We start from the raw sequence: 12,182 nt of genomic DNA, 5'->3' as shown, positions 1-12,182 counted from the left end.
TAGTACTAATCACCCTATACTACCTACTCCCTGGTACTAATCACCCTATACTACCTACTCCCTAGTACTAATCACCCTATACTACCTACTCCCTACTAGTACTAATCACCCTATACTACCTACTCCATACTAGTACTAATCACCCTATACTACCTACTCCCTACTAGTACTAATCACCCTATACTACCTACTCCCTAGTACTAATCACCCTATACTACCTACTCCCTAGTACTAATCACCCTATACTACCTACTCCCTAGTACTAATCACCCTATACTCCCTACTAGTACTAATCACCCTATACTACCTACTCCCTAGTACTAATCACCCTATACTACCTACTCCCTACTAGTACTAATCACCCTATACTACCTACTCCCTACTAGTACTAATCACCCTATACTACCTACTCCCTACTAGTACTAATCACCCTGTACTACCTACTCCCTAGTACTAATCACCCTATACTACCTACTCCCTAGTACTAATCACCCTATACTACCTACTCCCTAGTACTAATCACCCTATACTACCTACTCCCTACTAGTACTAATCACCCTATACTACCTACTCCCTACTAGTACTAATCACCCTATACTACCTACTCCCTAGTACTAATCACCCTATACTACCTACTCCCTAGTACTAATCACCCTATACTACCTACTCCCTACTAGTACTAATCACCCTATACTACCTACTCCCTACTAGTACTAATCACCCTATACTACCTACTCCCTACTAGTACTAATCACCCTATACTACCTACTCCCTAGTACTAATCACCCTATACTACCTACTCCCTAGTACTAATCACCCTATACTACCTACTCCCTACTAGTACTAATCACCCTATACTACCTACTCCCTACTAGTACTAATCACCCTATACTACCTACTCCCTAGTACTAATCACCCTATACTACCTACTCCCTAGTACTAATCACCCTATACTACCTACTCCCTAGTACTAATCACCCTATACTACCTACTCCCTAGTACTAATCACCCTATACTACCTACTCCCTACTAGTACTAATCACCCTATACTACCTACTCCCTACTAGTACTAATCACCCTATACTACCTACTCCCTACTAGTACTAATCACCCTATACTACCTACTCCCTACTAGTACTAATCACCCTATACTACCTACTCCCTACTAGTACTAATCACCCTATACTACCTACTCCCTAGTACTAATCACCCTATACTACCTACTCCCTAGTACTAATCACCCTATACTACCTACTCCCTACTAGTACTAATCACCCTATACTACCTACTCCCTACTAGTACTAATCACCCTATACTACCTACTCCCTACTAGTACTAATCACCCTATACTACCTACTCCCTACTAGTACTAATCACCCTATACTACCTACTCCCTACTAGTACTAATCACCCTATACTACCTACTGCCTACTAGTACTAATCACCCTATACTACCTACTCCCTACTAGTACTAATCACCCTATACTACCTACTCCCTACTAGTACTAATCACCCTATACTACCTACTCCCAACTAGTACTAATCACCCTATACTACCTACTCCCTACTAGTACTAATCACCCTATACTACCTACTCCCTACTAGTACTAATCACCCTATACTACCTACTCCCTACTAGTACTAATCACCCTATACTACCTACTGCCTAGTACTAATCACCCTATACTACCTACTCCCTACTAGTACTAATCACCCTATACTACCTACTCCCTACTAGTACTAATCACCCTATACTACCTACTCCCTACTAGTACTAATCACCCTATACTACCTACTCCCTACTAGTACTAATCACCCTATACTAGCATCAACCTTCAGTAGCATTAAACACACCACTACTACACACATATATTTGTGTTTCATGTTTTAGCCAATGACCTGAATGTTCGAGTAATGTAATGAACCAGTCCTCTATAATACAGAGTGTTTAAAGTCCTGTGTCATTGTTGCTGCTGTTTGTTCACTCTGAGGTATATATCCCTGTCTCTGATCACGTCTCTGTTGTGTTTGACCATCGCAGGCCTTCAGGAAGTTTGATGAGATGAACGCCAAGTTGACAGATCAACTACGCAAGCTGGCCAAACAGGTTACGTTCTTCCAGTCTCCTCTCTTTCTGTCATCCTATGTTGTCTGTTTATCCTGTTATCCTGTTGATGTTGTCTGTTTATTCTGGTTCTTCGGCTGTCCCTATAGGAGAACCCTTTTTGGTTCCAGGTAGAACTTGTTGGGGTTCCATGTAGTACCCTCTGTGGAAAGGGTTCTACATGGAACTCAAAAGGGTTCTACCTGGAACCAAAAAGGGTTCTTCAAAGGGTTCTCCTATGGGGACGGCCGAAGAACCCTTTTAGGTTCTAGATAGCCCCTTTTTTTCTAAGAGTGTATTCCCTATATGGTGCACTACTTTTGAGTAGAGCCCTATGAGAATAGGGTGCCATTTGGGATGCACACTTACCTTTTCCAAGCCTTCTACAGCCCAGTCATTTTTCTGATCTGGTCACATTGGAGCTGTTGAACCTTTAATAGCTTTATATTGTTCCTCTCAGCTATCAGTCAAGTTTTCCCCTTAACTGTTCAGGATAGAGTGATAGACTATTCTGTGTTATCAGTGGTGATTTTAGCATATAAATCCTGGTGGGGCAAACTAAAAAATATATTTTTTTGTAGCATGCCAGCAAAGCCACAACACAACACTAAACAATACATTAATTGCACTATAACGGTGACAAACGGTGCCCACAAACTGTTAGGGCCTACATAAAGCAGAGTCCCAACAGCAGTCCCAACACCTTACCACTGCTACACCTGGCTATCAGCGGGGCCTTGTCTGGCAGCGAAACAGTTCATTCAGCCTCATTTACTGCCTTTAAAAAAACATAGCTGATATGGCTGACTTGCTTAAACAAATGTGGTTTCTACTGACAATTGAGATGTCCAAACTATGGCGTAAGGGGACGACGAGCGGATAAGAGGCAATCCATAATTTCGATAAAGACATTAATGAGCGAGCTAGGACGGACGTAGTCTAACTAACTTTGTTAGTGAGGCACATGGGCTACTAACAGCTTACTACACAACTTACACTTAGTATTACTTTCTTAGCTACAATATACATATCTCCCTGGCATATTACATCATTTACGCAGCAGCATACAATACATTTTTGGACTCACTTTGTTGTGCTGTGCTCACTTGAACAGGAAGGTGGCGTGGCGGTCCTTCGTGGGCAAATTTTGTCATCAACCTTTGTCAAGTCTGGCATTCTCTGGATTTATGGTGCTTTCAAGACAACCTTGAACTCTGAAAAATCAAGGTCGAATTATGACATTAGTGATCTCCAGGTCGGAGCTCTAGAAAGAGGCCCGAGTTCCTGACTTGCAATTCCGAGTTGGATGAACCGTTCAAAACATATTTTTTTCCCAATCAGAGCTAGTTTTTTTCCGAGTTCCCAGTTGTCTTGAATGTGGCAGAAGTCATGCTGGATTGACAGCATGGCCAATGTTGAATGTTTATCCTTTTAAGCTTGGAGAAGAGACCCTTAAACCCAGACTTGGACCACACACCCACTCCACTTCCAAACCACTCATTGTTGAATTTGCGATTTCCAACTTGTTGTGTAATGTTTATGTTCAATGGCCGATGAGCACCGATACGTTTTATCTATAATTTCTCTTCATATGACAAGGATTGAAAAGGATTTGGCAGTAGATTGTCGACTTGATTCATGATGATGACTGCTAGCTTGCTAGCTTAAGATTTTGAAAGTATGATGTTGACATGATCAGTCCAATCAAAGCTACAGTAGACAGAACGTGATTTGACATCATTTTATCTGTGGCCAATGACCTTGAGCCTTCTTGGATGGGCACTTCTAACGTAACTCTATGGCAGCATCCAAGGGGCTTGAATGTTTGACCTCTCTGCCCTGAATGGCGGGGCGCCACTGTGTGTTATTATTGGAGAGAACAACATGCATTCAATTGCAATAATAAAGCATCCAGTCCAAACCCTGTTTGTCCACAGTCAACTACAGGAAGCCAGGCTAGCCCGTAACCTGTGTGTAATCTTTGTCTCTAAGGTGCAGGAAGCCAGGCTAGCCCGTGATAACGAAGCCTTGAAGAAGACCCTCCAGGACTACGATGAGATGGTGGAGAAGTGAGTAGACCCTGCCCCTACTGAGTATTCTCCTGTCTGATTGGTGGCTTACCTCACCTTTCTCTTCCCTGATTGGTGGCTTACCTCACCTTTCTCTTCCCTGATTGGTGGCTTACCTCACCTACTCTGCTGGTTGGTCAGTTTGGTCCATTATTCTTCCTGATCAGTGGCTGGTCTGGCCCTTCTCCCTTTCTGATTGGCTGAATGGTACATTACCACTACTTCCATATTGGTGACTTGACCTCACCCAGGCTAAGATCTACTGGTATATAACTGTTGTCCTATCCTGTAGGTACATCCCAGTGCTGATGGCCCTGGCTAAGATCTACTGGTATATAACTGTTGTCCTATCCTGTAGGTACATCCCAGTGCTGATGACCCAGGCTAAGATCTACAGGTATATAACTGTTGTCCTATCCTGTAGGTACATCCCAGTGCTGATGGCCCTGGCTAAGATCTACTGGTATATAACTGTTGTCCTATCCTGTAGGTACATCCCAGTGCTGATGACCCAGGCTAAGATCTACAGGTATATAACTGTTGTCCTATCCTGTAGGTACATCCCAGTGCTGATGGCCCAGGCTAAGATCTATTGGTATATAACTGTTGTCCTATCCTGTAGGTACAGTACCAGTCAAACGTTTGGACACACCTACTCATTCCAGGGTTTTTCTTTATTTTTACTATTTTTTACATTGAAGAATAATAGTGAAGACATCAAAACTATGAAATAACACATATGGAGTCATGTAGTAACCAAAAAAGTGTTCAACAAATCAAAATATATTGTATATTTGAGATTCTTCAAATAGACATCCTTTGCTTTGATGACAGCTTTGCACACTATTGGCATTCTCTCAACCAGCTTCATGAGGTAGTCACCTGGAATGCATTTTAATTAACAGGTGTGCCTTCTTAAAAGTTAATTTGTGGAATTTCTTTCCTTCTTAATGCGTTTGAGCCAATCAGTTGTGTTGTGACAAGTTAGGGGGGGTATACAGAAGATAGCCCTATTTGGTAAAAGACCAAGTCCATATTATGGCAAGAACAGCTCAAATAAGCAAAGAGAAACGACAGTCCATCATTACTTTAAGACATGAAGGTCAGTCAATCCAGAAAATGTAAAGAACTTTGAAAGTTTCTTCAAGTGCAGTCGCAAAAACCATCAAGTGTTATGATGAAACTGGCTCTCATGAGGACCGCCACAGGAATGGAAGATCCAGAGTTACCTCTGCTGCAGAGGATAAGTTCATTAGAGTTAACTGCACCTCAGATTGCAGACCAAATAAATGCTTCACAGAGTTCAAGTAACAGACACATCTCAACATCAACTGTTCAGAGGAGACTGCGTGAATCAGGCCTTCATGGTCAAATTGCTGTAAAGAAACCACTACTAAAGGACATCAATAAGAAGAAAAGACTTGCTTGGGCCAAGAAACACGAGCAATGGACATTAGACTGGTGGAAGTGTGTCCTTTGGTCTGGAGTCCAAATTTGAGATTTTTGGTTCCAACCGCCATGTCTTTGTGAGATGTGGTGTGGGTGAACGGATGATCTCTGCATGTGTATTTCCCACCGTAAAGCATGGAGGAGGAGGTGTTATGGTGTGGGGGTGCTTTGCTGGTGACACTGTCTGTGATTTATTTAGAATTCAAGGCACACTTAACCAGCATGGCTACCACAGCATTCTGCAGCAATACGCCATCCCATCTGGTTTGGGCTTAGTGGGACTATCATTTGTTTTTCAACAGGACAATGACCCAACACACCTCCAGGCTGTGTAAGGGCTATTTGACCAAGAAGGAGAGTGATGGAGTGCTGCATCAGATGACCTGGCCTCCACAATCACCCGACCTCAACCCAATTGAGATGGACCGCAGAATGAAGGAAAAGCAGCCAACAAGTGCTCAGCATATGTGGGAACTCCTTCAAGACTGTTGGAAAAGCATTCCAGGTGAAGCTGGTTGAAGGAATGCCAAGAGTGTGCAAAGCTGTCATCAAGGCAAAGGGTGGCTACTTTGAAGAATCTAAAATGTAAAATATATTTTGATTTGTTTAACACTTTTTTGGTTACTACATGATTCCATATGTGTTATTTCATAGTTTTAATGTCTTCACTATTATTCTACAATGTAGAAAATAGTACAAATAAAGAAAAACCCTTGAATGATTAGCTGTGTCCAAACCGTTGACTGGTACTGTACATCCTAGTGCTGATGATCATCTACTGGTATATAACTGTTGTCCTATCCTGTAGGTACATCCCAGTGCTGATGGCCCTGGCTAAGATCTACTGGTATATAACTGTTGTCCTATCCTGTAGGTACATCCCAGTGCTGATGGCCCAGGCTAAGATCTACTGGTATGTAACTGTTGTCCTATCCTGTAGGTACATCCCAGTGCTGATGGCCCAGGCTAAGATCTACTGGAACAGGGAGAACTACCAGATGGTTGAGAAGATCTTCCGTAAGTCGGTGGAGTTCTGTAACGAACACGACACCTGGAAGCTCAACGTGGCTCACGTGCTCTTCATGCAGGAGAACAAGTACAAGGAGGCCATTGGCTTCTACGAACCCATCGTTAAGAAACACTACGACAACGTGAGTTAACTAGAGAGGGAGGGGAGATTGGGGGAGGAGGAAGGAGGGAGGGATCACATACAATACCATTTGAATGTGCACGGCCCGCCTTAGATGGTTCTGTTCAGAAAGCCTCTGTAGTGGACTACTGTTGACCATAGCCGTATAGACTACAGGAGAATAGGAGGTGTTGAAACTGTTCCCCTTCCCCCTGCTGGCTACATAGCTGGAACAGTGTAGCATACAGGAGTGTCCCTGCCAACGTAAACCCTCGGTAACACACACACACACACCCACGCCCCTGTACCCCAGTCTCACCACTGGTGGCAGAGGGAAGTGACTCTGAATGCAGTGGTCAGTCTCACACCTGGACTAAGTCCCAAATGGTACCCTATTCCCTACAAAGTGCACTACTTTCCATAGTACTCTGGTCAAAGGTAGTGCACTATGTAGGGAATAGGGTGCCATTGGGGACTCTCAGATTGCTGTGTCTCATCTCTGCATGATACGTTAGTGTTTCTGGAGTGATGAAGTGTTGAATATCCACAGTTTTACCAACGCAGGTTTGCCCTTCTTCTGACTGATCTCTGTCTCTCTCTCTGTCTCTCTCTCTCTTTCTCTGTCTCTCTCTTTCCATCTCTCTCTGTCTCTTTCTCTGTCTGTCTGTCTGTCTGTCTGTCTGTCTGTCTGTCTGTCTGTCTGTCTGTCTCTCTCTGTCTCTCTCTCTCTGTCTCTCTGTCTCTGTCTCTCTCTCTCTCTCTCTCTCTCTCTCTCTCTCTCTCTCTGTCTCTCTCTCTCTCTCTTTCCTCTTTCTCTTTCTCTTCTCTCTCTCTCTCTCTCTCTCTCTCTCTCTCTCTCTCTCTCTCTCTCTCTCTCTCTCTCTCTCTCTCTCTCTCTCTCTCTCTCTTTCTCTCTCTCTCTTTCTAGATCCTGAATGTCAGTGCTGCTGTACTGGCTAACCTGTGTGTGTCCTATATCATGACCAGCCAGAACGAAGAGGTAGGAGTGAGTGTGTGAAGTATAAAGCACAGTGTAACATCTGAGCCCACCAGTGTTCCTGTAACGCTGTTCTCCTCAGGCTGAAGAACTGATGAGGAAGATAGAAAAAGAGGAAGAGGAGCTCTCCTACGACGACCCCGATAAGAAAGTCTTTCACCTCTGTATAGTCAACCTGGTTATAGGGTGAGTTGTATTTACATGGTAAAGGCATTCAGCGGTGTAGTGGAGGGTGAACTTACGGAAACGCTGTTTACCCACCTTTTGGGGCAAAATGCATTGAAAGTGTAGGGAGCTTTTGGGGCAAAATGCATTGAAAATATAGGGAGCTTTGGGGGAAAATGCATTGAAAGTGTAGGGAGCTTTGGGGCAAAATGCATTCAAAATGTAGGGAGCTTTGGGGCAAAATGCATTCAAAGTGTAGGGAGCTTTGGGGCAAAATGCATTGAAAGTATAGGGAGCTTTGGGGCAAAAAGCATTGAAAGTGTAGGGAGCTTTGGGGCAAAATGCATTGAAAGTGTAGGGAGCTTTGGGGCAAAATGCATTGAAAGTGTAGGGAGCTTTTGGGGCAAAATGCATTGACAGTGTAGGGAGCTTTGGGGCAAAATGCATTGACAGTGTAGGGAGCTTTGGGGCAAAATGCATTGAAAGTGTAGGGAGCTTTTGGGGCAAAATGCATTGAAAGTATAGGGAGCTTTGGGGCAAAATGCATTGAAAGTGTAGGGTGCTTTGGGGCAAAATGCATTGAAAGTGTAGGGAGCATTACTTCACTCACTGTGTAGAGTGATCATAGTTTTACCCACCTATTGTTTTAACACTACATCACTGGTTACATTGGCAGGTACAGTGTTACTACAGTGTGTTAATGAATAGTGTTTCTATCTCTCTTCCAGGACCCTGCGCTGTCTTAATAGTGTTTATATCTCTCTTCCAGGACCCTGTATGGTCTTAATAGTGTTTATATCTCTCTTCCAGGACCCTGTACGGTCTTAATAGTGTTTATATGTCTCTTCCAGGACCCTGTACTGTGCCAAGGGGAACTATGACTTCGGTATCACCCGTGTCATCAAGAGTCTGGAACCGTACAACAAGAAGGTCGGACATCTTTTTTCTATCTGGCCGTTTTTGAATGTTTCTACCACTTCCAACAACTCACCCCTGACATACATGTTGGGTGTGCGTCCCAAATGACACCCTATTCCCTATTTAGTGCACTACTCTGTTTTAAAAGTAGTGCACTATATAGGGAATAGGGTGCCATTTGGGACACACATTCCAGAGTGTTTGGTCTATGTTTAGATATCGGCCAACTGAAACATAACCCAGAGTTCAGCACCTGTGTCCGCTCACTCAGCCCGGCTGAACACACACAGAGTGTCTCTGTAGGAGTGTTGTTGTCATTCCTAGAACTCTCCCATGGAGCTACGCGGTAGTTTCCTCCATAATCTACACATCTCCCCTTTCTCTGGCCACATCATTTGTGCCCCGTCTCCATCTTATTTCTTACCTTGTTTAACTGGTTTTAACTGGTTTTCAAGCCAGGTACAAGTTGTCATACAACCCCCAGGGTTGGGAAATTACGGTAACTTTCCCAACATTTCCAGCCAGGTTTTCCAGAAATCCTGGTTGGATGATTCCCGGAATCAGGAGTGATTAAGAAGGAAATCCCAAATCGTCTGACCAGGATTTCAGGAAAACCTGTGCATTTTTGGTTTGCTTACGGGAGTTTGGCACCCCTACCCTATCCTCCTCTCATGGTTCTCCTCCTGTGTGTGTAGCTGGGAACAGACACCTGGTTCTATGCTAAGCGCTGTTTCCTGTCTCTGCTGGAGAACATGGCCAAACACATGATCATGATCAGGGACTCCGTTGTTCAGGAGTGTATTCAGTTCCTGGAGCACTGCGAAGGTACGGACACACACACTCACACACACACATACAGACACACGCACACACACACACACACACACACACACACACACACACAGTTTAAACACACCATTTACCCTCCCACATTCTTACCCTTCGTTCGTCTCTCCCCTCTCTCCCTCTCCTCCCCTCTCCTCCCCTCTCCTCCCCTCTCTCCCCCATCCCTCTCTCCCCTCTCCCCTCTCTCCCCTTCCCTCTCCTCCCCTCTCTCCCCCCTCGCTCTCTCCCCTCCCTCTCCGCTCCCCCCCCTCCCTCCCTCCCCCTCACTCTCTCTCCTCCCCCTCACTCTCTCTCCTCCCCTCCCTCTCCTCTCTCTCCTCCCCTCCCTCTCTTCCCCTCTCTCCCCCTCGCTTTCTCCCCTCTCTCCTCCCCTCCCTCTCCTCTCTATACCTCTCTCCCCCCTCGCTCTCTCCCCTCTCTCCTCTCTATACCTCTCTCCCCCCTCCCTCTCCCCACTCTCTCCTCCCCTCTCTCCCCCCTCCCTCTCCTCCCCTTTCTCCCCCCTCCCTCCCCCCTCCCTCTCCTCCCCTCTCTCCCCCTCGCTCTCTCCTCTCTCTCCCCCCCTCCCTCTCTCCCCCCTCCCTCTCTCCTCTCTCTCCCCCCTCCCTCTCCCCTCTCTCCTCCCCTCTCCTCCTCCCCTCCCTCTCCCCCCTCCCTCTCCCCCCTCCCTCCCTCCCCCCTCGCTCTCTCTCCTCCCCTCCCTCTCCTCTCTCTCCCCACTCTCTCCTCTCCTCCCCTCCCTCTCCTCCCCTCCCTCTCCTCTCTCCCCCCTCCCTCTCCCCCCTCCTTCCCCCCTCGCTCTCTCTCCTCCCCTCCCTCTCCTCTCTCTCCTCCCCTCCCTCTCCTCCCCTCCCTCTCCTCTCTCTCCTCCCCTCTCTCCTCCCCTCCCTCTCCTCCCCTCTCTCCCCCCTCCGGCTCCTCCCCTCTCCCCCCCTCCCTCTCTCCCAATAGTGTATGGTAAGACAGAGCCAGCCATGATAGAACAGCCACTGGAGGAGGACAGGATGCACATAGGAAAGAACACCGTCACCTACGAGTCTCGCCTGCTCAAAGCACTCTTCTACGAGGTCATCGGATGGAACCAGTGATGTCATACTAGAACAGAACGGAGCCTGTGATGTCATCGCACGGAACCCAGTGATGTCATCGGACGTAACCAGTAGTCTACGCTAAAGACTTTAAAAACCTTTTTTACTCCCCCACCAGTTCAAATCTATCAACATGGACCACATCACATTAGTTATTATAGTACTGCCCACTGCATCAGATGAAAGTTACAAGCTGTTGTTCTGATGCTGTTGAGCATATTCTAGACTCACTCCTCGTCTCTCACACACACACACACACACACATACATACACACACACACACACACACACTCACGTAGTGGGAGAACCCATGGGGCCTCATCAATTTGACCATCTTTAGTTTAGTTGGGCCCAGAGAACTGTTGACAGACTGAGAAAAACACCTTCCTACAGATATTATTATTATTATTACACTAAACAAAAATATAAATGGAAGATGCAACTATTTCAAAGATTTTACTGAGTTACAGTTCATATAAGGAAATCAGTCAATTGAAATAAATTCATTAGGCCCTGATCTATGGATTTCACATGACTGGGAATACAGATATGCATCTGTTGGTCACAGATACCTTTTTTTTTTTTTTTTAAAGGTAGGGGCGTGGATCAGTCAGTATCTGCGCGACACATCTCCTTCACATAGAGTTGATCAGGCTGTTGATTGTGGCCTGTGGAATGTTGGGATATGAGGCCTTGCATTATCATGCTGAAACATGAGGTGATGGCGGCGGATGAATGGCACGACAATGGGCCTCAGGATCTCCTCATGGTATCTCTGTGCATTCAAATTGCCATCGATAAAATGCAATTATGTTCTTTGTCCGTAGCTTATGCCTGCCCATACCATAACCCAACCGCCACCATGGGGCACTCTGTTCTGTCACGATCGTCTTGACGAGAAGGAGTAGACCAAGGCGCAGCGTGTGAAACGAACATGACTTTAATTAGTAAAGCACAAGTACAAAACAAAACACGATCGTGAAGTCCACAGTAACACTGACTGAACACGGAACAAAAACCCACAACCCCAAGGTGAAAACAGACAGTATAAATATGGCTCCCAATCAGAGACAACGAGCCAACAGCTGACACTCGTTACCTCCGATTGGGAGTCACTCATTCAAACAAAGAAATACAACCCCATAGAACAACCCAACCAAACAGAACACCACGAAACGAACACACCCTGGCTCAACATACAAAGTCCCGGAGCCAGAGCGTGACAGTACCCCCCCCTAAAGGCGCGGACTGCGACCGCGCCTCAAAACCCCCAAACAGGGGAGGGCTGGGTGGGCATTTCTCCTCGGAGGCGGCTCCGGCTCCGGGCTTGACCACCACCCTTCCACAATCCCCCCGTAGCGCCCCCGGTCCGGTCTGACCCCGCTGGCTGGATCTGGACCGGACATAGACGGAGCGG

The 12,182-nt window shown here is 46.0% G+C and overlaps 1 pseudogene across 1 annotated transcript in view; it reads left to right on the top strand.

The window, feature by feature from the left end:
* Nucleotides 1-11,616, top strand: part of LOC311103728 (intraflagellar transport protein 70A-like) — a 30,112-nt pseudogene extending 18,496 nt beyond the window's left edge. Inside the window, exons 12-19 of the transcript in view lie at nucleotides 2,042-2,107; nucleotides 4,097-4,173; nucleotides 6,563-6,773; nucleotides 7,680-7,751; nucleotides 7,831-7,934; nucleotides 8,765-8,843; nucleotides 9,527-9,656; nucleotides 10,629-11,616. The product of the transcript in view is annotated as an intraflagellar transport protein 70A-like (transcript). The remainder of the gene's footprint in view (nucleotides 1-2,041; nucleotides 2,108-4,096; nucleotides 4,174-6,562; nucleotides 6,774-7,679; nucleotides 7,752-7,830; nucleotides 7,935-8,764; nucleotides 8,844-9,526; nucleotides 9,657-10,628) is intronic.
* The last annotated feature ends 566 nt before the right edge of the window (nucleotides 11,617-12,182 follow it).

Source organism: Coregonus lavaretus (assembly GCF_964263955.1).
Source record: "Coregonus lavaretus genome assembly, chromosome: 28".
In the NCBI taxonomy this organism is placed as follows: domain Eukaryota; kingdom Metazoa; phylum Chordata; class Actinopteri; order Salmoniformes; family Salmonidae; genus Coregonus; species Coregonus lavaretus.
This window is presented reverse-complemented; position numbering and strand designations above follow the sequence as displayed.